This window comes from Bombus huntii, chromosome 4 (genome assembly GCF_024542735.1).
Source record: "Bombus huntii isolate Logan2020A chromosome 4, iyBomHunt1.1, whole genome shotgun sequence".
NCBI classification, from domain to species: Eukaryota; Metazoa; Arthropoda; class Insecta; order Hymenoptera; family Apidae; genus Bombus; species Bombus huntii.
Window position 1 is genome coordinate 13,397,076 of NC_066241.1, and position 24,155 is coordinate 13,421,230.

The 24,155-nt window shown below is 35.4% G+C and overlaps 1 protein-coding gene and 1 long non-coding RNA gene across 6 annotated transcripts in view; one reads left to right on the forward strand and one right to left on the reverse strand.

Moving 5' to 3' along the window:
• Positions 1-24,155, forward strand: part of LOC126864452 (ras-related protein Rab-37) — a 179,736-nt gene that overhangs the window by 83,577 nt on the left and 72,004 nt on the right. The gene's annotated exons all lie outside the window — the stretch shown is intronic.
• LOC126864464 (uncharacterized) overlaps positions 1-24,155 on the reverse strand; it is a 99,115-nt gene that overhangs the window by 2,342 nt on the left and 72,618 nt on the right. The window lies entirely within an intron of this gene.

Consider the following 24,155-nt stretch of genomic DNA (forward strand, 5'->3'; position numbering starts at 1 on the left):
TCAATTAAAACGGTCGCAAGTTAGCAATCACCATTAACCCGCCTTTAACAAGAAGTGCGTGCAAGATGTACGAAAATGATAAAATGATAAAGAAGGCTAAGAAAGGTCTCTACACAGTATTTCTACGTTATACTTAAAGCACGATGGTCTGTTGTCACGAACGAGGCCGAAACAAGCCTCGTGTTTTCCTGTAATCGCCGGTTGTAGTTTTACGCGTACGCGGAACGAGGCGGCGCACCGGCGGGCAAACGTCGGTAAAAGCTAATTAATTAGCATGAACTTACAGTTCAAATCCGTTACAGTTAATCACCGTGCACTGGATCGAACAGTACGAGTTTAGTCCTAATTAAAACCTTACGCAGATTTCACGTTGGCCGGAGTTAATTAATTTAACTTGGGTCCAACGACGACGTCGCGTTGCTGTTTGTAGCTGCATAATTAGAGGAAGAAAAGACGTAGGCTGATGAGCCTGTTGCCATCTATAGCTCTAGCTATTAATCTTGTACCGGTCGATTGATTGAGATAAAGATATTTGTAGAATACAGATTATAGTTTCTTTCTTTTTTCATTTTTATATTGTCGACAGGAATAACGTTTGCAGTAATTATTAGTTAGTTAGTTTATTGATAATTCCATTTTTTAGGACAAAGGTGTGGTTTATGTTAAATATTATCTTCACTCATCCCTCCACTCCCAGCACAAACGCTTTCTTACGTGTATTGCATTTAAATTCTTTCCTATTTTCACTTTATCCCATTTACTCCTTCTCCAGATACTCTTGCTTCTCCTTTTTTTTTTTTTTTTTTTTTAGTAATTATCATTAAATCATCATTTCTAGTAAAAGAATTATTTCATGTACGTATTTCATTGTTATTCGTGTATTTGATTTCTTGAAAATGAACTAATGAAGTTATACAGAAGAGTTTACAAAAGAGAAGAAAATAAAATTTCTTTTACCTACAAAATATTAAAATTCAGATGTTAGAATTATCCTCTTATGTAAATGATCGTCTATATTTTTTGACCTATATTAATATTCTTAATTTTTTTTATCTGTGTTGTGATTCTTCGCCACATGTTCAACATTTACGATATTTCATGTGCATTTTTGGGGAATTGAAATAATAGTAGGAAATAAAAATTAATTTCGAACAATAATGAAAAAATGTCATCGAAACATTCCGCTTGTTCAGAATGGAAAACAAACAACATTACATATGTAGGAAAAGCATGGTAAAAAAGAAGTCGATGCGTATCTGGGTTAATTAACTTTTCGTAGAATTTCACATGTATTTTATGAAAAATTATTTCATTCCATTATTGATTTAATTAACTCGGTAGTAGGTTGAAGATGAAAACTGGACAAATTAGAAGAGAAAAGAAAAATGAAAAGAATCTTATGTGTTTTATCTTCTGTAATTAAGAAAAAAAACTTAAAAAAAAAGGAATAATCTTACGAAACTTCCTTAAGGCTTATGACAAAACGACAACGACAGTTTGAGAACAGGGTCGAAGGCAAGTTTGCGATTCACGAAGCTTTCGCTTCTTCGACGCAATTCCCAGCCACTAGGACGTGACGTTCTAACGAATTACATAATTATCGAGTCAATGAGATTCAGATCAAGCGAGGCAAACAGATAAGCACCACACAAGCGATTGCGTAATGGTGTACCGTCACTTCCGCTCCGTACGTGCAGTCGAATATTTACGTCAGAACTCGATTCTGAGATCGTGAAAGTGGAGAAAGAAAGCTCGTAGAAGAGCGTCAAATACAGTTAAGAAATGATATAGTTGAACCGATAAGTCGTAGTGCACATTTTTTTTATAGTTTGCGAGAAAAATTATTTTTTATTAAACTGACGGTTTTCTTGAAAAAAAAAAGGACTCTATAGATGTATTTTCTATTGAATTTTTATTTACTTCCTAAATATGAAAAGAAGAAAGTTTTTTTTAGAAAAAACTACTATAATTATCAATTGAAAAGCAGCTAATATCACAAAACCAAGACGAAAACTCTTGATGCGATTTATCCAATTCACCGTTTTATCTTGTGCAACCTTTTCTTAGAAAAGGTTTCAAGGATGTGGAAAAAACGAATTCCTCTACTTTTATATGATTTATAATGATTTATGATGATTTATGATTTATTGAAATAAGTTAACGCTATAAAATTACAGGTGAAAAGAATGTGGCTTGGTCCACGACAATTTTCCTCTCGTCGCCATAATTGTCTAACAATTTATCGAATACGTAATACGATAAAATGCCAAGTTTTTCTTTTTTTGAATAACGATGATTAATCTTTCTTATTGAACTCGATGGTCGATTTTTGACGCGATACTTGGTCGCCCAGTGGAGCACGATGCTCTTACACTTGATCGACCTCTGCTCTATTTTAAAGTATCGCATTTACACTCGGATACTCTTGGCTGGCCGTTGAATCGGTAGCAGTAATACGCGTTAATAACTGTTCGATTATTTTTATTCCTGGTGCGATCGACCAAACGTTAATGCGACTATACGCTCGAACGGTTGGATTGTTCGTTTCCGTTTCTCTTCCGGGTATTATTAGATGTGCATATGGTAGGATGAAAGCTTCGGTATATCGTATAAACATATAATAAAACACAGACGTGGCCAAAGAATACTTCATGATTATTCAATTAAATGTACCACTTATAAGCTATTAGAATTTTCAGAGATAGAAATCGAAAAGAAAGAAATGTTGAGAAGATGGATGGAATTGGAGAGAAAAAAAGATGAACGAAGAGTCGAAGGAAAAAGTCGTCGCTACGAGTGACGGAAGTTTTAATCTGAGAAAATTGTGGATGAAAGCAGCGAAACCGTAATAGAAAAATTTGCATGTATTACTGCCAGATGTATTATACTGCTTTCAGCGCGTGGAGATTTATAAGGAGATCCTTTAGATAAATACGAATACTATTGTTTTGTGTACTTGCCGTGATTGCTGAAAGTTTTTAGTAATCTGAATTCCTATTTCGGTTTAAATTATGCACGAGTATAATCCTTCTTCTAGAAACTTTAATAACATCGTGTTTTATAAATTAATGAATATAGGTCTGTGTATCTGCGGAATAACTCTTAATACGAATGAAAAGAATGCATTTCTACCTTGATACTTTGCTAATTGTATCAAAACGACGAAAGTACATAATCGATAAAATTTAGAAATTTATACAAATCCAACAAGTTCGTGTCAATTTTTACGAGGCAATGATTAACCGAACTTTGATACTATTAATTTGTTCTATTAATTTTATAACAAAAGACACTTAAAAATCGTGAAATTGTAAAGGAAAATAAAAAAAAAAAAAGATCCACTAGCAGATACGTGAAATAAATTTAACGACAACCACGGCAAATTAACACGTCGTTCAGAGGAGGCGTGGGTCCGCGTTTTTTAAATTTTGTAAACGTTACGGGCGAGAAGCGTGAATTGTTGTTTGCCATTTTATTCGATTCGATATTCATCTTCGAAAAAGCATGTGTACGTAAAATTGATCTTCACGGTATATCGTCAACAGTATGTTAAAATAATTTCATCCATTTTCTATCGTTGCAATATTTCTATGAAATTGAAATTCGCGAAATTGTCCTGCATTAAGAACATCTTGCAAATATAGATATAAGAAAGCGTCTGAGTTAACGTGCTCTCAAGTCGCTGATCCAGGCTGAATTAAACGGATCAGGGTTAATAAGACTCGCTTATTTAACCAGTTCACAGACGGTTCGGCTGGTTTCGTGTCGAGTTGCCATAGTTCCGCGTTTCAGAAGCGGTGGCACGAGCGGCCCGCAAATTACAAACTTGCAAAACTTGATTGGCAGACCGGCCATTATTAGGTAATTCCAGGTAGCACCTGTGCCGGGCTATTAACCAAGCTCTCGATCAATCGTCTCGATGGCATACGGGACGAAGTGAATTTCGTGGAGGAACGGCCATAATCAGGGAACACGGGCAAGCGAAAAAAAGGTAAAAGGGGAAGAGAGCAAGAAGCGAAGACGAGGAAGAATTTGAAACGGGAAGGAGACAGGCCATTAATCGATCGGACGATGAGGGTTCCGGGAAGACTATTCTGCGATTAATTAACACTTTCTCAGCTTAAACAGGTTAATGGAATGATTGTGAAGCCAGCGAACGAAACGTTCCATCGATTAATAGAAATTGATGTGGGGATCATTGGGAATTGTTAGGTGTGGGAAATTGAGATACGAAGGTGTATGGTTGCGGTTAAATGGAAAGAAACTGTATAATGGTGTGATTATGGGTATAGGATTGTATGGGTGAGACGAGTTGTATTGATTGTATGGTAGATTGAAGCTTCTGTTTCTAAATTTCGTAGTCACGCGTTTGTGCATTGAAAGTATCATTGTGTGATATTTTAAGGTACTTTAGATATTCCAGTTAGATAGTTTAGATATTCTGGCAGATATCATAACTGTTACAAGACGAATTTTAAAGGTCCTCGTATAAATGTTAACATCTTTAATTAACAAATGTTAGTTACGAATAACTGTTATAAATGGTAAAAATTTGTTTTATTATTGGTAATTATTATCAATGATGGTAATGATCGCCGATCATTATCAATCATTATCAATTTCGTTTTGGTCGTGAATAACCATTATCGATGACGGAAATTTAATTTCAATTACGAGTAATCGATATAAATGACTGGAATTCTTTTTTGATTACCAGTGATCATTATCGACGGCAAACATTTTCTCTGATCACATTCGGCTTATTCGCGATCAGAATAGTTAAAAATATCTTTAATCGTGTCATGTTTTGAGAAACTTTCTTAAAACCTGTTGATAACTGGCTTCCACTTGAACGAAAATTAATTTTTACTCAAAAATTTGTTTCTAAGAAATTCTTAGAGTAACTTCTCCTTTTGGATCTCAGTGTCTTAGATATTTTAAATATTAATTTCCAATTTTACAAATATTTAAGATTCAGAAAATGAATGTATACACTTTTCGATTTGCTTGTAAGAGAACATTCATATTAAACATTTAGAAAGCTAATATCAATTTCATATAATAAAATTATATGAAAAAATACGAAATATGCAGAGCAAAGCACTGGTTCGAATTTTTCGACGGTGAAACAGATTTCTTTGTGTGTATCCATGAAATTGTATTGTAATTTACCTAAGCGTTCACAACTTATGGATATGTTACGTTAACATTCAAAATAAAGCAATAGTCACGGATGATAATTTCACAAGAAACAAGAACACTTCTACACCGTATGCACGTCGTCCAAAACGACCTAAACGATGTTTTGAATAAAACACAACTGTTATCATTGTACGTACTAATACGTACGCAAGTAGAAACACGGTTCGCCTTGTTGGCTGAAACGAAGCGCGTGTTTCTTTGGATGCAAACACGTTGAAGAGTATTTCAGACGCGGTTTGAACACGGTCTCGGTTTGTAGAGATGGTACACGAGAGTCGCTGATCTGATTCACCCTTTGTGCATTTTCTACAGGGTAAATATTTGCCGAGGGGCACGCGAGTGCTGTATCCGTTGTTGCAGCGAGGCTGCGAGAATCGATGCGGACTTTATTACTATATATATGGCAAGGAATCCTCTTTAACTATATTAATTTCATAATAGAATATTCCTGTATAATAATAGATCGATTATTATCAGTTTTGTTATAGTTATGAATTTCAAGAAGAATTTCAAGTTAAAGATCTTGCGATTTGCATAGTTCCTTTTCCATTCTGCGTGTTCATTATATCCTCGAAATTTATTATATAAAATTACACGTATTTTACGTTATTTTACACTTTAGTTAGCGTTTTAACAAACAACGTTTAGTTTATTTTTCTTTCAGATCAATTAGCTCGATTACGAAATTTGGAAATTTTTCACATTTTATTATTGATGATATAATGATATAGTTGTCAGATTATTGTATCAAAACCATTTCATTGTAACTGTATTATACGTATGTTATTGGATTATGTCAAATTTATTTTTCAGCACACGCACAAAAAGCTTAAATGTTTTTCTAAAAATGGTCTAATAGAACAAAACTGTGTATGATCGAATATAGTCGAACTATCTCCGGCGAAATGAAATTGTCAAACCAGATTGTACGCCTGTTTATCCTTCTTATCATTCGCTTCTGTTTCACTAGTTGACTATCGTAGCGGAAATATCGACCTGCAATCGACCTGTCATGACCCACTTTTCGATTGCACGAGTTTCTTGTTTCATGTTTGTGGTTTATGGATTAAATTTGATTCGATTGGAGAGTTTGAAATTCTTAATCAAGGAATGATTAAAAATCTTAGTCCAGAAGTAACTTTATTATTCTATATGTTTTTGTCGTTAGGAAAATCAACTGGGCTTTAATGTACATAATAAAATGTTCTGCAATTAACGCAGTATATTTTCAATTATTGCCAAAGTATGTTATACTATCACGTGCTAACACTATGAGATTAAATGTGAGAATTTTGTAATTATCGGCACATGGATGGAAAAAAAGGATGTGTCCGGGATCGGAATAAAAAAAGGAAAAGAGAAGAAGAAAAGTCACAAGCGCCTCGTCATGCGGTTCAACCCCACTTGGCGCTGTCAATTTGGCTGATTTATTGCTCTCTGCCCCTTTCGTCGTCAACCCTCGATAGGCTGGTTACATCGCATTAGAGCATCCTGTTCTCCGTCCCTTTTTGTTAAAGAAAAAATCCGTTTTACTTTATATCGATCGTCAAACCGCTGACAGCGCGGTTAAAATTATATCACGGAACAATTTTTTATATTTTATCGATATCAATTTTCCGCGGTTTTATTCTGCGAAAAGGTATTTTATTCTTCATATTCGTAGTTCTTCTTTAAAGTTTTTCAATATCGATGGAAACAATCATTGTAGCTACATTTGTCCTACACTTGTATACTTTATCGTTTTATATTTGCGCTTTTATCTCAAGAGTTGTAAGTTTAGTACAAGATCGACTCGGAACTACGCTCGGAAACTTTTCAATTTTCGTATTAGGAAAATAAAAACGAAAAAGTTGCGCAATTAAACTCCATAGTACAGTTACGAAACCGCTATATACGTTTGAATCCGTAAGTTTAAATATCATAAATTTCGATGTATGAGAATAAAATTGAATTCTATAGAAACGTTATAAATCCTAGCGTAAATAAAATTGATAGATTGAGAAACATTTTACCGTTCAATTCGACGATTGAAATCCAGAATTCTCTCTGAAAATTCGCAACTCTTTCGAAAGAGTTAGAGAAATTCTCGAAACAGCACATAAACAGCGATAGAGTTTCAATGTTTACCGCTTCTTCGACGACGAAAAGCTTGATTTATTCGACGAAGCATAAAGCTTGCAACGAGCTTTCTAACACGATACACCAGGGAAGACCGAATAAGCTGAGAAAATTGAAATCTATCGAGATGCAAAAATAAGGAACAATAAGAGAAGAGCATGAAACGAATCGTTTCGAGCGATGGTAGACGCTAACGAGCTGGAGCAGAAGGCCCGTTCAGAATTTCTCGAGTACCGAGAGCGAATGCCTTCTTGGTCGATGCGAGCTTAAACTCGTTATCGTCTGTCTCATATCGGATCTCCCTTTCTTGGATTGCCGACTCTGTCTCCTTTCTCTGACGATGTCTCAAAGGACCGAGGGAATAATCGACCGGCAATTTTGCCCCTCTGCTAACCTCTGGGCCGTGTTCGATCGTTATCACGGAAAAATCTGATACCAGATTCCGCGAAGAATAACGATCGACTCGGTGGCCAGTTTTTACTTCGTTCTTTCCAATCGTTGAATCACGATGCGTCGATGTAGCGTAGTACTTGTAAAAGATCGCGATCGATTGAATTTTTAACTTCATGGCGGATCGTTCAGCTTCCTCGTTTTAGTGTCTTTTATCCCGTTTGATTGTTTATGTTTTGTGATTTTTGGTTTCGAGTGTTTGTCAAAGGATAAAGGGGGAAAAAATAAAATTAGGAAAATTAGTCGAATTTTGAATTTTTCAGACACTTTTGTATAGGTATGGACATACAAGTGCATTTTGTCTACATTTAAACTCGAAGGAAATAAATTCGCGCAATAAGTTCGCACATTGGTGAACAAGGGAGGTTGACGAGGGGATGGCAATCTTTTTTGCGATTGTTCCACGGGACGGTGCCCCGACGAAAGCAAATCGACATAAATATTGATAACCGGACGGGTTGGAACGAAGAAACAGGACAGAAGAAAAGAGGAACGAAGAAGAAAGAGAAAAGGAGTCCGAGTTCGTGACCAGAATAACGACCGGGCCTCGTGCTGCGGTGCATGCACGAGCAAAAAGGCCCAAAAGAGATTCAAGCAACACTCTGGGGCCGTCTCGAATCGGCCGCAGAAACCGCAACCTCGACCACAATTCTCAAACGTCGCCTGGTGAACCGTCGGTAGTAGCTGAGACTCGAGGAACCGCTTTGTATTGTGGGAAATTCGAGGATGTGGATTTGCTGGAATCCGACCAACTGTATTGTATCACAGACAATTCGAGCACGTAATTCAGTGGAATTGATCTAAATGTTAAACACTAGTTGGACTGTTCAACAACTGTCTATTAGTTACAGCTTCGGCTAATAGGTTTGGTGACAAATGGAATTGGCAAGAATTTGCCCAATTAGAAATTAGTTTCCAGTTAATTAGAATTTGCTTAGTAGTTCAAGGCGAAGAATTTTCCTATTAATTTGAAAGTATTAAAGAACTATGAGAAAATTCAATAATCGAAGCTATTTAAAAAATTATAATTGGGGCGAATAGAAATACGAAACTCTCACAATAGTCTTTTTTAGAATCACAATTATCCAATTGTTCGATTTATATACTGTTTGCTCGAACTGCGGACTTTCATGCAAATTCATACTTTCGTGGACACAATAAAAGGAATAGGACTTACGTGAAGATTTCTACTTATCAAAAATTATAATCAATACCTTGCTTTGTCTATTTTATATATCTTTGTATATACAATGATTATGAGCATTTTGTAATATCTTCGCATCTTTAAATTTCACGTAAATGCATAAAAATTTGCGATATACTCCTAACAAGTGTTCAAGTTCTAAAGGACAATTGAAATATTGATTAGGATCAACTAAAAACAAAGAGAAAAAGACTACGATTAGTTTAGTGGAAAAAGGTAGCATTGGAAAGCGTCAAAGTAGGACGTTCGTACGAAATTTAACGTCCGTAAGAACAAACATTTCGTTATCAGAAACAGGCCGTTTCCGATTCGCGGATTGCTCCTAATTGCCTGTAACGCGCGTAGCATTACGCGTTACAAAAAGTTCCATGAATATTTCATCGGGGAGACGCAACAGCGTCGGTCTCGCGTGTTCGTCGCGTTCACCACTCGATATCGTCGCACTGATTTACGTAACGAGTCTCCTGATGATCTCGGCGACGCGTCGCGGTGGACGGAACGCTCGTTACATTCGGCCTCGATAAATTCGAATTACGTTTATACGCGAAGCGGTTCTTTCTACGCTGCGCGAATTAAACTGCACCGAACGAACGAACGAAATCGCGTCGATTTTACAATGAACGAGAGCGCTTGACGATGTTGTTACAAAGTATTTTTTATAAATAAACTAGCGGATTTTCATGCGAGCTCGTATTTTTGGGAATATAGTTAAAAAAGTGGAATCGCGGTAGAAAATTGTCTCGCTTACAAAATATTATAGAATACTATACACTTCGTAATATAATTTTAATAATATGACTTTTTAACGTAGTAGAACATACTATACTTTGTACCGTAAAATATGATACTGACACTTTATCGTAGTATATATTGGATACTTCATATATATTTATATTATTTATTCAATGTATTATTTATTATTTATATTATTATTTATTTATTATTAATATATAATTTATTAAAAATTTGTTCGATATTTAAATAGGTGATTAATAAACTTTATAGGAAATTGTAAGATGCAAGAATAAACAGAAAGCATATGATACACAAGAAAGTAGGAAATATTCAAAGTAATGTACCTATTATGGAAATTTATCATATGGAAAATTAATATTTGGTATTTTTGTTTTTTCATTGAGGAATGTACTGTGAGTGTAAATACACTCGGGTGGAGGATTATATAATGTTTGATTTAAGGATTTGGATAGGACAGATGCCTATCTTTGAGTGGCATCTCCTTGAGTTGCACTGCAACAGCATATGGTCCACAGATTTGCATTTTTTGGCCGTTGAACGTCATTGTAAACATACCTTCAAATTTTCCAGTAGAACTGTACGACATGTTTTAAGAAGATGCAGTTATTTCTAAAAAAATATTTCTATCACTAGTTAGAAAGATACAGTAGTAGAAGATAGACAAAAGATAGAAGATTAGAAGATCTGTTTATTTTCAACTAATCAATTACGAATCGATACTGATACGAATAAAATGACAATCTATAATAGTATGATTATTGTGTTAATATATTCTGCATTGCCTATCAATCAATATCCTAAATTCATATTTCTTTTAGTAAAACTATTCTACGAAGTTTGTTAAATTCTAATACCAGACATTTCGACAATCGTATTAATGGAAATATGGAACAGAAACTGTTTCTCGAACACTTGAACACCGTATTTTAATCCTTCCATTAGAATGTTACAAAGATGAAAATATGTTGTAACTATAATTATTCATTTGTACAATATTTACATTAAGTCATATATCATATTAAGTGATATATTAAAGTCATCTATAATATATCATGGTGAAAATTCTGCATAATTCATAAGCCAAATAATTAGTAACAACGAAAGATTAATGAACTCTTGAAAAGCATTGTAAGTAAATAAACAAACATTTACGAACATTTATGAAACATTCATAAGCTTGTATCTGATTCTTATTCTCGGTGTTTATCTATGATAACTTCATAACCGATCTTTTCACACCGTGTAACTTATCTTAGATTGTATACGTCTTCCATCAGTGTATATTACAAGATTGCGTGTAACTTTAAATTCATGAAATTTTCATGCTATTCAGCGCAAACACTTCCTGCTCGGAAACCGCCGGTTTAGAAGGAACAATTACAAAATTAATAACTATTCATTAGTCATAGCGTTAGATGAAATAACGTATAATCAATATGAATTAACGACGTGAAAGATCTGTTTCAATTAAAGTTTATCCCTTTCAAATACCGAAACATGCCATTTACTTTACGTAACAGCTGGATAGCACGTTACCCGACCAAATTACATTGGAAAGTGAGGCAAACGATGACTTTATATAATCGTCCGTGCGAAATCATCCACGCTATCGATGATATTAATTAAAGAACGAACGAACCAATTAATATTCTTAATTCTTTAAGTTCTACCATCGTCGATAGACGATGAATCGAAAATTTCATGAATTATGGCTGTCGTCAACGAGCGACATTGAGGTTTCAATGAAGCATGAGGAAATTATCGACCAATCTGTTATCTAATTACCATATGAATGATTACAATTTTATTCTGCACTTCTTTTCCACGAAATAAATATTTATATTTGTACGTCAGCGTATCTTAAAATTTCATTCATTGACGTGTGTTACGTATATCGATAATCATATTCCATTCAACTTTTCATTTCTTCGCGTTTCGAAGTAATAATTTATGTGTCTCTACTTAAAGAATTAACTAACGATTCCGATTGAAATCTGACAGAAGCGTAATTAAGCGTAATAATTAAACTTACCCGAGGAACGAATGTAAAAATACAAATAAAATACATCAGTGGAAAGAGTTCTGCGAAAGGACGTTTTTAATCTTCCAAAATGAAATAATCCTTGAAGAATACTACATAGAAAATATCTCTGACATTTCGCTGGAACTTTCATCAACTAAAGCGACGCGAACCTATCTTCCACACGCATTCACGTTAAAATACACGAAAAGGTCGTGCAAAAAATAATCCTCGATCGTTTATAACAATAACGAAATTCTACCGCAGAAATGGGTCATGTTAAACATCTTCCATTGTTGCAGAAAAATATGTATCACCGATGGGATTCATTCAGAAAAGCTCTGGATACATCGTAGAAACGTGTATAATGAAACAAAAGAGCACATATACGCGGACTTTCCAGCGCGCGAATCGATGTTACATAATTTTTTCCTCGTAACCGAGGCGTTTCGATGAGGCTCCGCTAGGATTTATGTAATAGCCCCCCCGTAGGATTTACACCGGGAATTTACGTAAGCCCCCGCCGCGTTGGATTTACATTGGAAATTCGAGGAAGTGCGGCCACGCGTGCACCGCGAGTGCATTAACCGCGACACGTTAATTCTTTCGCGAGGCGACAGACTTTTGCGATTCACGACGCTTTGTGCTCGATGAATTTTTGACTATTAGCGAAATGGATGATAGTTCCAGCAATCTTCCACCCCCTAGGGGCTAATTGTTAGGTTAGAAATTATTTCGTAGGTTTCTTATGTTTTTAAATTGTCTTTTGTTAAAATCTATTAATATTGTTGAAATACACAGAAGTGTTTTGTAGAAGTTTTCTTGTCCGTAAGGGCTAATTGTATGATTAGAAATTATTTTATGGGTTTCTTTTATTATTATTTTTTTTTTTTAATGGCGTTTTGACAGAACGTTTTGTTAATATTCGTGAATTGGAAAGTTCTTGTAGGAATTTTTTGTGTAAATTATGTAAATAATTTCGCGAACGTTTTATTTCTTCCAAATTTGATTTTGGTAGTTTTTTTTAATATCGATGAAATGGAAAACCTTCGTAGAGATTTTCTCGTCGGTAAGAGCTGATTGTAGGATTAGAAATAATTTGTGGGTTTCTTTCCTTGTTTCACTTGGATTTTGATAGAATTTTTTAAAATTAGTGAAGTGGAAAGTTTTAATAGGAACATTTGCATCCAAGCGAGATAATCACAGAGTTGGATAATTTCGTAGGTTCCCTTTTTTCCTTTAATTGGACTTATCGAAAAATATCATCTAACGAATATCCTTGACGTTTTGCAGGAACGTTAATCGAATAAAAGGAATGTCAAAAGTATCAACAGCACGTTTCATCGTTCACGTTGAAATATACAAAAAAATTAATTTCTAAAATTATTCATAAAATAAATATATATCGTAATGCAATCAACAAGAATAAAAGATTTATTTTTATACACGTTCAGCCTTGCGAAATTTCCTATTGAACCATGTAACGTTCAATTTCTTAAGGAAGATCGTTGCATCCATTGGATCGCGAATTGCCCGCTATTTTTAATATAATCTTTATAAAGCTAAGCCTTACTTGGCAGATTTTCTAATAGTTTGCCGTTTCTTAGCAATTACGAAGCCTTGTTTTTTAATTTCTCGTGAAGCAAATTAAATTATGGATAATTGCATCAATTGAAACAATTGAAATACAGCGGCATTTGTATATGCACGATGAATAGATTTAAAATCTTAATTTGCACAACTTTTTTTATCGAGTCGTGCGTTTGCCTTTTTTTTTCCTAGTTCTCAAGCACCTCTGATTATACTTTACGTAACTGCTAATTGTACACCGTTATACAGTTTCAACGCAACGTATGATTACGTGAAAAGTCATAATTTTATCGTCGTACGAGCTTCGTACACTTACGAGAATATCTTACGTCGACGTTCTTATTTCCTTAAAAAACGTTTTATCAAAAGAAGAGTTTCCACTCTGCTGTCGCTTTGAAGACAACATGTGTCTATTAATAAGCACAATTTGTATTGAAACGAAAACTTTTAACTAAAATAAGTATCAGCTGTACCATTTTACCATTCTATAAGTTCTTTGATCTGAATCAAAGTGATATCAATCGATCAAAGTGAATTGCGATTTTACATTTATACAGCACTTTGAATTTTAACGACGAACCACCAAAAGCAAATAATTCTAGATGAAAGCAATTGCCGAATGTTTTATCAATTTAAAATGGCTGAAACAAGACATTTAAGAAAACCAAACTGGTTAACTCGATCTTTAGAAAATGTCTTCATTTTTGTTATTACAACGTGATTACTATTTAACTTTTCAGAAACTAAACGACTCGGTCTTTGTGTCTTCTTCCTTATTCCGCAATAATCTCCGTAATATCTCGTTGAAAAACCGATTCAAATATCGAACTCAAACGTTCTCCCTGTGCTGCGTTTTCACCGAAGCAACAACTTTCTGACGCTTCTTGTTGCTGCATGTTGGAAAACATTGCCAGCGACAGCAACGTTTTGTCCACACCGAAGCAACATAATCCGAGGAACATTCGTGCGTTGTTACGTCTTCAAGGCTGCATTTGTTGCTATCAACAAATTGTTCATACATAAATCCCATGTTTCCTAAACTTTCTTTACCGCTGCGAATCCGAAACAGGCGACAAGCGACGAGATTTGCAACTGGCAACTGGCAACGCGAAGAAACACGAAGAAAAATTCGACTTTTCCAAGAAAACTAAAAATAGCAAGGACGAACAGTTCCTTGTCGTTGTTGCAGACGCAACTTAAAACGTACAAAGTCCACCATTGATTTCCTGCTTTCGTCATGGTTCATCCTTCGCTTTCGATTCTCCAACGACAGTCAGTTTCTCCGACGCTTTTCAACGGAAGAAGACATCGTCACCGTTGCAGCTTCTGTCCTTGAACGTGTGCCACCTCTGCCATTTTGAAAAGAGCAGGCCAGAAGCAAGTGGGAGGCCCATAGACGGACCCGTGTCAGGGGAACATCCAACATCTGTCGACGGGGTCGAGGGTGGCTCAAGAATCGAGTCATCTGACCGCTCGCGTACTGCAAATAAGCTCTTCCTCTTCCTTCCTCTTTTCTCCTCCGTTCCATCCGTTCGTTTTTGCCTGCGCACCCCGGCCTCGTCTTGCTTGTAATGGCAGAGCGGCTGCACACACTTCACGACCCAAGAGAAACCCGTCCCTGCGTGTTTTCTCTCTATCGTGCCTCCTGCGAGTTCCGCCAGGGAAACCGTGGCGCCTTAGGGTGGAGGTTCGAAAAGTAGCCTAGTGAAAGCTTGGAAACGCGCGCGTGAGACGATAACTTACAACAGTGGAATGTGAACCTTTGTGCAATTATTGATTCTTAGGAGTGCAACTAAGAAAACAGGATCTAGGCAGAAATTTGTTTCGCAGTTGGCTTCTCAAAACATTCCTATTTCTTTCTCTTTCTTGAGTTCAGTTCGTAATTTAATTAACAGCGGCTACAGAGGATACTGCGATGTGTATTTTAATCGGCAGTTTGACACCTTCATGAAGTTTACTGTATCGTCTTTAGCGAAATTGTCTTTTAGCAAAACATGGCACATTTCATTTGATTCTTTTTTATTTTACTTTTTTCTATTTGAAGAATTAAAATAGTAATATTTGGTAAATTTAACCAATTTCTACAAATATAGTAGAAATCCTATTACTAAGAATTATCGAGGGCAAATTGTCTGTGAATTGGAGTTCGTATAACGAGGGTTAACTAACTTCTCTCGTCTATGATTTTTCATTTAAACACCGGACGAATTTTCTACGTCGGTAATTTTCAACCAGTCTGCGGCCAAAATTTCTAAAACACGCAATACCTAGCTTATTTAGCAGAAACAGTGACCTCGTTTCCCTTCGATTGTCAGATAAGGAAATAACATCGACCGAAAGAATAAAAGCTACTCGACATGAGTTCACTTCACTGTCTTGGGTCAAATATATTTTTTAACGTGGCACAAAATTTTAGTAATCGATTTACATGTACCGTGAAAACCTCGAAAACATTGGGAAACATGGAACAACGTCGCTCCGGATAAATACACAGCTTATAATTTACAAATTATATCATTTCGTGTACTCGTCTCATTTTTCGGAAAAGTATCTCCAAACCCTTCAAATATTATTTTATCTAATATATAGCCCGCGAAAGAATAAAAATCGAATTGCTTCGAACGCCATATAAAACAATTTGCGCACTGCTGTCTTTTTCTTTTTTTTTATTTGGAAATAGTCTACAATCAATTCTCATTGAGAATTATAAGTAAATTATTCTGGCGTGGTACTATAACGTGAATAATGAATGATTATCGTATGTTTGTCACGTAATTGAGTAACTAGTGGGTTTTGGTGGTTGTTAATTCTTATGTTATATCTATTACTGAATTTGGATATTTCTTCTTTAACTGTAGGTATCTTAAGCTCGCGATGTATTGTTTCGTTGGTAACATACCAAGGTGCATCTATTAAGGGTCGAATTGCTACTGTATCTAATTTAAAAACTTTGTTCACTGTTCCGTACTCGCTGCAGTGTCGTACCTATCGCTACACGGGGGTTGAGCTAATAAACTCCGGCCCCCGGGGCTCGCTCGCAGTGGGACGCCCGATAGCAGCCTTTAGCCACTCTGTCCTCCCTCTGTGTGGATATAATTCGTACACGCGAGCAACGAAAGGAATCTACACCGTGCAACGGACGAAGAACGAACGTGATGTTTTAACAAAGACGATGATATACATTCTTAGCATAGTAGAAAGAGAGGAACGGTTAAAGGACGTTAGAAAGGCAGGCAAGAAGCGTGGAAAGGACAAGGTAAAGATAAAGACGTTCACAGTGGGGGAAATGACGAGAATCTGCCGGTTTCGACGAAACAGAATGATAAAGGCGATACGATAACCGGAAAATCAGCAGAATTTATATTACGCCAGCCACACTGTCGGAAGTGGAACGCAATTTTACAGCGAGGATGGCGATAGCAAAGGGCGTTCGCCACGCAGACCGGCACTTAGCCGTTGAAACGTGTGTTTTGTATTCAGGGATGACTCTCATTTCGTAAAAATTCACCAACAACCTGTTTGCAACGCGAATTTCGCGATCGTTCTTCTGATAGTGGCTGTTCGCAGACGTTGGTAATGTGCACGGCAGTGCAAAATGCGATGCAAGCTCGTGTAACAGAGGAGATTTAAATAAAAGATGATCATCGAGAAACGTTTTGGAATCGACGAGAGGGTTTGCAATGTTAGTTTTGGGGGTAGTTTCGTTAAACGTAGTTCGTAAGTTATTCGGTCACGAGTTCTCTTATTTAAATTCCCATTGAGACGTTTCATTCGAAGTTGAGCTGATGAAAGTTGCGATAACAGCGAACGACGAAAAGCTTTAGAATAATTCTTGCTACTTTTTAGAGCAGTCTTATCAGGAACAATTTGTAAGCTATTTTTCAACCAGTTCTGGTGTTTAAGTTTAAATTAAAGCTTTGAAGTTGCAGGTTGCATTTAAACGTGGATATGAATACAAATCTGGAATTTAAAGTTTCTGTTTGAACTATGAATTTAAATATAGAATTCGAGATGCAGATTAAAATGTTTAATTTGTCATTTGAATTCGAACGTTATCTTCGATTTTAGATTAAAAAGTTGAAGCTCCGAGTTCAATTTTTGCCTTTGAATTTAAACCTTACGTTACGGCTAGAAGTTCGATTTCAGATATTTTTAAGTTCGTGGGAATTCGTTAGCAAAGAACATCGCCAACGTGAAGCAATTTGCGACGCGAAAACACAGGCTAAACGAAACGCCTAACGAATTCGAAATTCCATCGTGCAGATGGCAATTAATATCGTACCTGCTGAAACTTTGACGTTCCGAGTGCGCCGAACGATAAACGCGCAGCCAAATAACTGGCAACAAAGAGAAAGCGTAATTCGAATACGACGCGCCACAGTATTGGTTTTCTGCGATCGAAAATAATTCCTCTTCGTATACGTCTAACCCATCATTCTTACGCTCGCAAGTAATTTTCGTTCTGTGTTTTCATACGCCAGACGGCGATTCTCTGCTTATTTTTCATCGGATGTAATTTCTATTTAAATACAATTACTGTTTGTTAAAGACGAGAATTTATTGGTTGTTAGAATTGAAATGGGAATTTAAAGGCAATATTGTAGATTATAAGAGAAGAACGTACGTCTGAGCTTCAAGGGAAATTAATGAGATAATTGGTGCTATTGCTTTTGCTGCACTTGAAACAACAATTTCTGAATAATTAATATTAAAAATTATTATTTTCACGAACGAATACGAGTACTTATTGTTCGTTGTAAAAAATATAATAAATGGCATTATTTGAAGAAAAGAAAACTTTCTCATGCTGATATCACTAATAAGATTTATTTACTGGGGATGGAGCGTTGCGTGAACATTCGATGAATTCATTTTTTCTTACATTAAGAAAGAAAATCAGACCAGAAAGTTCTTGTCAGAATAAAAATAGAAGCAAGAAGATATTTGTAAAAATGAAATTCGTAATTACAATAGTATTGAGTTGTTCGAAAAGTTTCTTTCGTTTTATCAGGAAATAATAGACGCACAACGTTTTTTGGTTTATATTATTTTGTCGAATTACGTACGATCCATTTTGTTCTGTTGAGATAAACACCACGACATTTCACAGACTTAGTTTCACGTTCGTACGAAGGTGCACTGTTATAAAAAACTTTTCGCACAATCTAATAAATATTCCAGACAATCAGAAATCATAATCTTTCGAATCAGCTGGAGTATAATCGTGAAGTTTGCTTTATCGTCCGATTCTCAATCTGCGTCCCCCTTCGGAAAGGTTCAGACCGCCATGTGGTCAATTTCGCACACGCCTTGTATTATTCGGAGACTATTTTGTGCGGAAGCGACTGAATAATGGAGGTAGCTAGCCATCGGATCAAATGGAGATATCGGTTGAACTGTGGAATATTCATAAGTCGTAGAACATCGATTCATTTCCAGTTGCATTCAAATATTATCTTCAAACTAAATTGTACTCGATCGATTCGCGCGATTCATAATTTAATAATAAAAATAATAACAATTTTTAATAACGAAAGTTTCACCCACGTTTTCTGATACATGATTTCATCTTCCGCCAGAAGTTGCTGATTGAATGAAATTTCTTCCGTTGCTCCCTACGCTATGAACTTTCAGAACAACATTTCCAGTAAAAAGACGCTGTTCCTCTAGGGATATTTCGAGCCAAGTGGTTCGATTAGTTTCACTTAATTCGAAAGAATATTTTTTCCACCGTTCTTTCGTTGCTTTAAAGGAAAACTGGAATGTAAGTTTTCAATTCTTTTTTCATTTTCTGTTATCTATACATAAATACATTGACTCGCGGAAGTGTTTGTAAACTTGTTTATAGCTTTTACGAACGCATTAGTGTGTTATAACGAAATTCTGTAATTTCGTTATCACTGTGATTACATCCAACTATCGCGATTATATTAAATTTTAAATAGCTCCGGAAATGTATACAGGAGAAGTTTAGATTTCCTCCAAACTTTGCCAGTTTACATAATCACAGACGGTCTCATTATAGTACTAAGGAAATTTCAGAATGTTTTATATAACACGCACAATGCACGCATAAAATTTTTCCATGGTAAGTGTAAGAATACTTTTTGTAATCCCATCGTTTATAGGGTCGTGCAGAAAGTAACACCTGTTTTGAAATAACAACGATACAAATGCATTTAAAAAAGATTTCTTCATTTGTAACTTTGCTATATATACCAAGTTATTTTTCGATACAACCACCAGCCCTATTTGAACGTTTATCGTAACGTTATACGAGTTTTTGTATATCTACGTCATACGGTTCCGCCGACACTTCACATAATCATCGTCTTACGCAGTCCTTTAAATCATCGTTTTTACGAAGCGTTATCGACCAGGCGTCTCTTTAAGTTCTGCAAAAAAACTGCAATGAATATCATTTGCAATGAAATCGCAGCCACGTTCCTGAGCTCCTCTGTAATGAGAGACGGCCAGCTTCAACGCGTACGATCACGTACAGTTTCTCCGAACCTATTGAATTCCGGCAACCACGGTCTTACCAATAATTTATCCATAATTCTATTAACGTTAACTGCTGTAATTCAGTGGCGAACTCTTTTGGAAGAATTTTTCAGCGTTCGAAAAACGTAAAAGCTTCATCGGCGGGATTTTCAATACGCATCGTCAATTCGAACGTGTGATACAACGACGATATTAAATATCGAAACACAAAATTTTGTACGACTTATGTCGATGCATGAATGAAAATAGGTGACCTTCTACAAGTACGTTTTATACGTCTTTTATATGTAAACGAGTAGTACTTTCTGCACGATCCTTAGTTTGCGTGGGTTATCAGCAATGCAAAAGTATGAAAAGTATAGCAATTATAGATAATAATTTGAAAATTGTATTTTGTTAACACCTTACTTTCTTCGTACTTGTACACTCGCTATTTTGCATTGTGCGATTATATTTTATTATCGTAAGCACACGAAACCTCATTATGATTATCAAACCAGTAACTTTTGCCCTTATTTTCTCGCCATCTATGGTTCTGCGAGTACAAAAACAGAATTGTCAACGTATTTGCAATTTAATGAAAAAATGCACGCGCTCCAACTTGTAAAAATGCACTTGCTCGAAATTTTCGACTTGCCGACTAAAACGACGTGATTGTAAATTTATACGCCACGTATTAATTGCGAATGACGTTTAAAGTCAGGTGCGCGCGTCGCATGCATGAAACGACTCGAGGTATGCAAAACGCGCTGTGAATTATCTCGCGGAAATTTTGGAAAATCCGCGAGCCTCGAGAATTCCTAGAATCTTCCCCACGGTATGGTAATTTTTATTATAAAGCTGAAATGGCGCAAGAATGGATTTTATAAAGAAATTACAAAAAATTTTCAAGTATTTAATAACCCAACCATTATTACAGTAAAAAAAAAATTACTATGTGTTTTCCAAATGCTAAAGCACGTTCTTCAGATTCCCCAACATTTTTATTTGAAATACTTTCTCATATCATTAATCACCCTAACGCGTCATCAAATTAATTGAAAGCAACACTATCTTTCTAATCTATCTCATTCATTTATTTAATGCTCAATATAATAAATCGTAAAAGTACATTTATTTATCCAACGAATCTCACAATCAAAATTGTTGGATGTTTCTTTAATAAAAATTAACAATGTAACGTACAACGTTTATCGAAACGTAGTATCGATACAATGGAATTCTCGCATGTAAGTCACAGATAGGGAATAAGAGGAAAAAATGAGCTACATATCTACATTGGAATTAAACTGTAGAAGCTTTTGCGAACGTCTTCATACATGTCGCGTGTCTTGAGATCGTTTGTATACCTGGTCTATCGGCTCTGCTAAGGCTCTGCTCGGACTGATTTTTCGGGTCTTGGCAAAAACCTCCAAGTCAAAGGTCCAATACCTCCCTCGCTATCTGTGTGTAACTGCATGTAACTGTATGTATGTATCTATATGGTGGTCGTTGTACTGCAATAAAAATTGCTACACGTAGGCTTTATCGAAAACATTGACGCAGCTTCCATGTCGATTTCGTTCATTTAAAATTCGCGACGTGTGCCGTTTCCAGGCATCTGTTTTTCGCTTATTGCATAAGTATCCGCGACAGTTTGTCTCTTCTGAGAAATGTAACTTGCTCTGATCACCGGTAAACTTGGACAGGTTCAAATAGCTCGTCATTTTTCATCGACTTTCGTTGCTCCGACACGAGGAACAATTTCTCGCGTTGTAGCCGCGATATCAAAATGACCGCGATCGTTCGCCCGGAAATATCGAAACGCAAATTCTCTCGAGAGAAAAAGCGACCGTTTGCCTGGAAATTCATGACCTTTTTTCCCTCCAGCTCCAGATAAGCTGCAACTTCGACGATCGTATAAATCGTAGCCGTGTCGCGGCGAAAAAGTGGTCGGTTTCTTCATTCCTGAACAGGCTAGCACGATTGCACAATTTCCACCAAGGGTTCTAGGCAATTCGTCAATTTGCTTGTCGCGTGGAAGTACCGGATTTTCCTTCCTCTCGTTTCTTCTGGCTTTATCGATTTTCTTGTTTGTCTCTCGACTTCCAGCCCCTCATAACGCATAATCCCATTTCTTTGGCTATTAAAGTCGCGTGAACCAATTAGTGGCTGGAAAACGAGGTAATGGAGCAACGGGTTTTATACTTTGTGTTAATTATTCTTTGCTTTATGGTCTACTTTTTTGACTTTTATATAGCGTTAAGTATATATATATAAAGTATATGTATACAAGGTGTTTTAATCTTCTTTAATGAAACTTTTCAATATGTTTTGTCAGTAAGAATGAGAAAAAGGTTTAAAACGTTGTTAAAAAGTTGTTGCAGAAATTGGAAATACTAAAAGAGAACAGTACCTTGATCATCGACATTGTTAGATTTCTATTTAAAGTAATGGAGCGACGGGTTTTATACCTTGTGTTAATTATTCTTTTCTTTATGGTCTACTTTTTTGACTTTTATATAGCGTTAAGTATATATATATAAAGTATATGTATACAAGGTGTTTTAATCTTCTTTAATGAAACTTTTCAATATGTTTTGTCAGTAAGAATGAGAGAAAGGTTTAAAACGTTGTTAAAAAGTTGTTGCAGAAATTGGAAATACTAAAAGAGAACAGTACCTTGATTATCGACATTGTTAGATTTCTATTTAAAGTAATGGAGCTACGGGTTTTATACCTTGTGTTAATTATTCTTTGCTTTATGGTCTACTTTTTTGACTTTTATATAGCGTTAAGTATATATATATAAAGTATATGTATACAAGGTGTTTTAATCTTCTTTAATGAAACTTTTCAATATGTTTTGTCAGTAAGAATGAGAAAAAGGTTTAAAACGTTGTTAAAAAGTTGTTGCAGAAATTGGAAATACTAAAAGAGAACAGTACCTTGATCATCGACATTGTTAGATTCTATCTAGTTTGTTGTATCGTTAAATTATATACAGTTACGAGCAAAAGTGTAAACACACTCCGCTGATTTTATGTAAAAGGCGATACTACGACTAATTTTTCAAGTGATCGGTAAAGATTAGGTAACAGTATCTACAAGCTACGTCTGATTAACGAAATGTAATAGTTCAGTTTCATTAACATTAATAATGTACAGAATATTTTATAATAATTGTGTTTTGAAACAATGTTTACAGTTTTGCACGTTTCGTCAGAAACGTTTATGATAGCATGTAAATGTCAGGGAAACGAAACTGTCAATAGGCACTGATTGTCCACTGTTTCGCAGGCAACTGTTCCACACCATTGTTAGATTACTTTTCAGTTTGATATGCTTAATCTAAGATGAAGCCACTTAGTGAAGATAAAAAGAACAGTATTATTTGTTTGTGTGATAAAGGTTTGTCGTTGCGGCAAATTGCAGAGAAATGTGGTGTCAGTCATACGATGGTTGCAAGAATAAGAAAAACGTACGTTAGTGCACCAATTTCTTCACAAAACGGTAGAAAATAATCACAAAAATATTCGAAAGTGCTATCGCAGAATTGTTTACGAATATATCGCGTGAATTATATGAAACCTTTCGGAACCTCGTTAGTACTGTGACGAAATGCGATTATCGTAATTATAACAATAAAATTTGAAACCAATCCAAAAGTATAGTTGAAAGTTACAAGAGGTTGCTTAGTAAAATATTAATATACAGTACGAACAATAATCTTGAACGTACAATTAGTGCTAAGAATAGTCTTATTATTATATTGTACTTTACTTTTACCGATATAACGAATAACTGACTGTTTAAATACTTTGGTAATCTTTGCAAAGTGTATGCTTAATTAATTAATGATAATAATAAACAATATTTAAAAAGTAAATAATAATATTTTCAGAGTCGTTTCAAATTTTACCAATATAATCTCGATAGCTGTATCTCATTACAACTGGTGGTTGGTAACTGGTGGTACAAGCGGAAAGATAGTGATTCTACGCGAAAAAAAAGTCGAAAATACAGAATAAAAATTTTTCGTTTAAGGCTTTGTTTTTGAGAAAATTGACTTTGAATTTTCGCTCGGTACGCGTGCACTTTATCACGTCTCGTTATAACGGATCTCACTGTAGATTTTTAAAAAAATTTAAAAAGAAAAAAAATTAAAAAAAAAATTTTATTCTATATTTTCGACTTCTTTTTTCGCGTAGGATCATCCCCTTCCTGCTTGTACCACCAGTTACCAACCATCCTGTATATCAAAATGTTTTGTACAATAAGTACGTAACACGTTTCTCAGATTGTTCAAATATGTAGCGACACAGTAGTCAA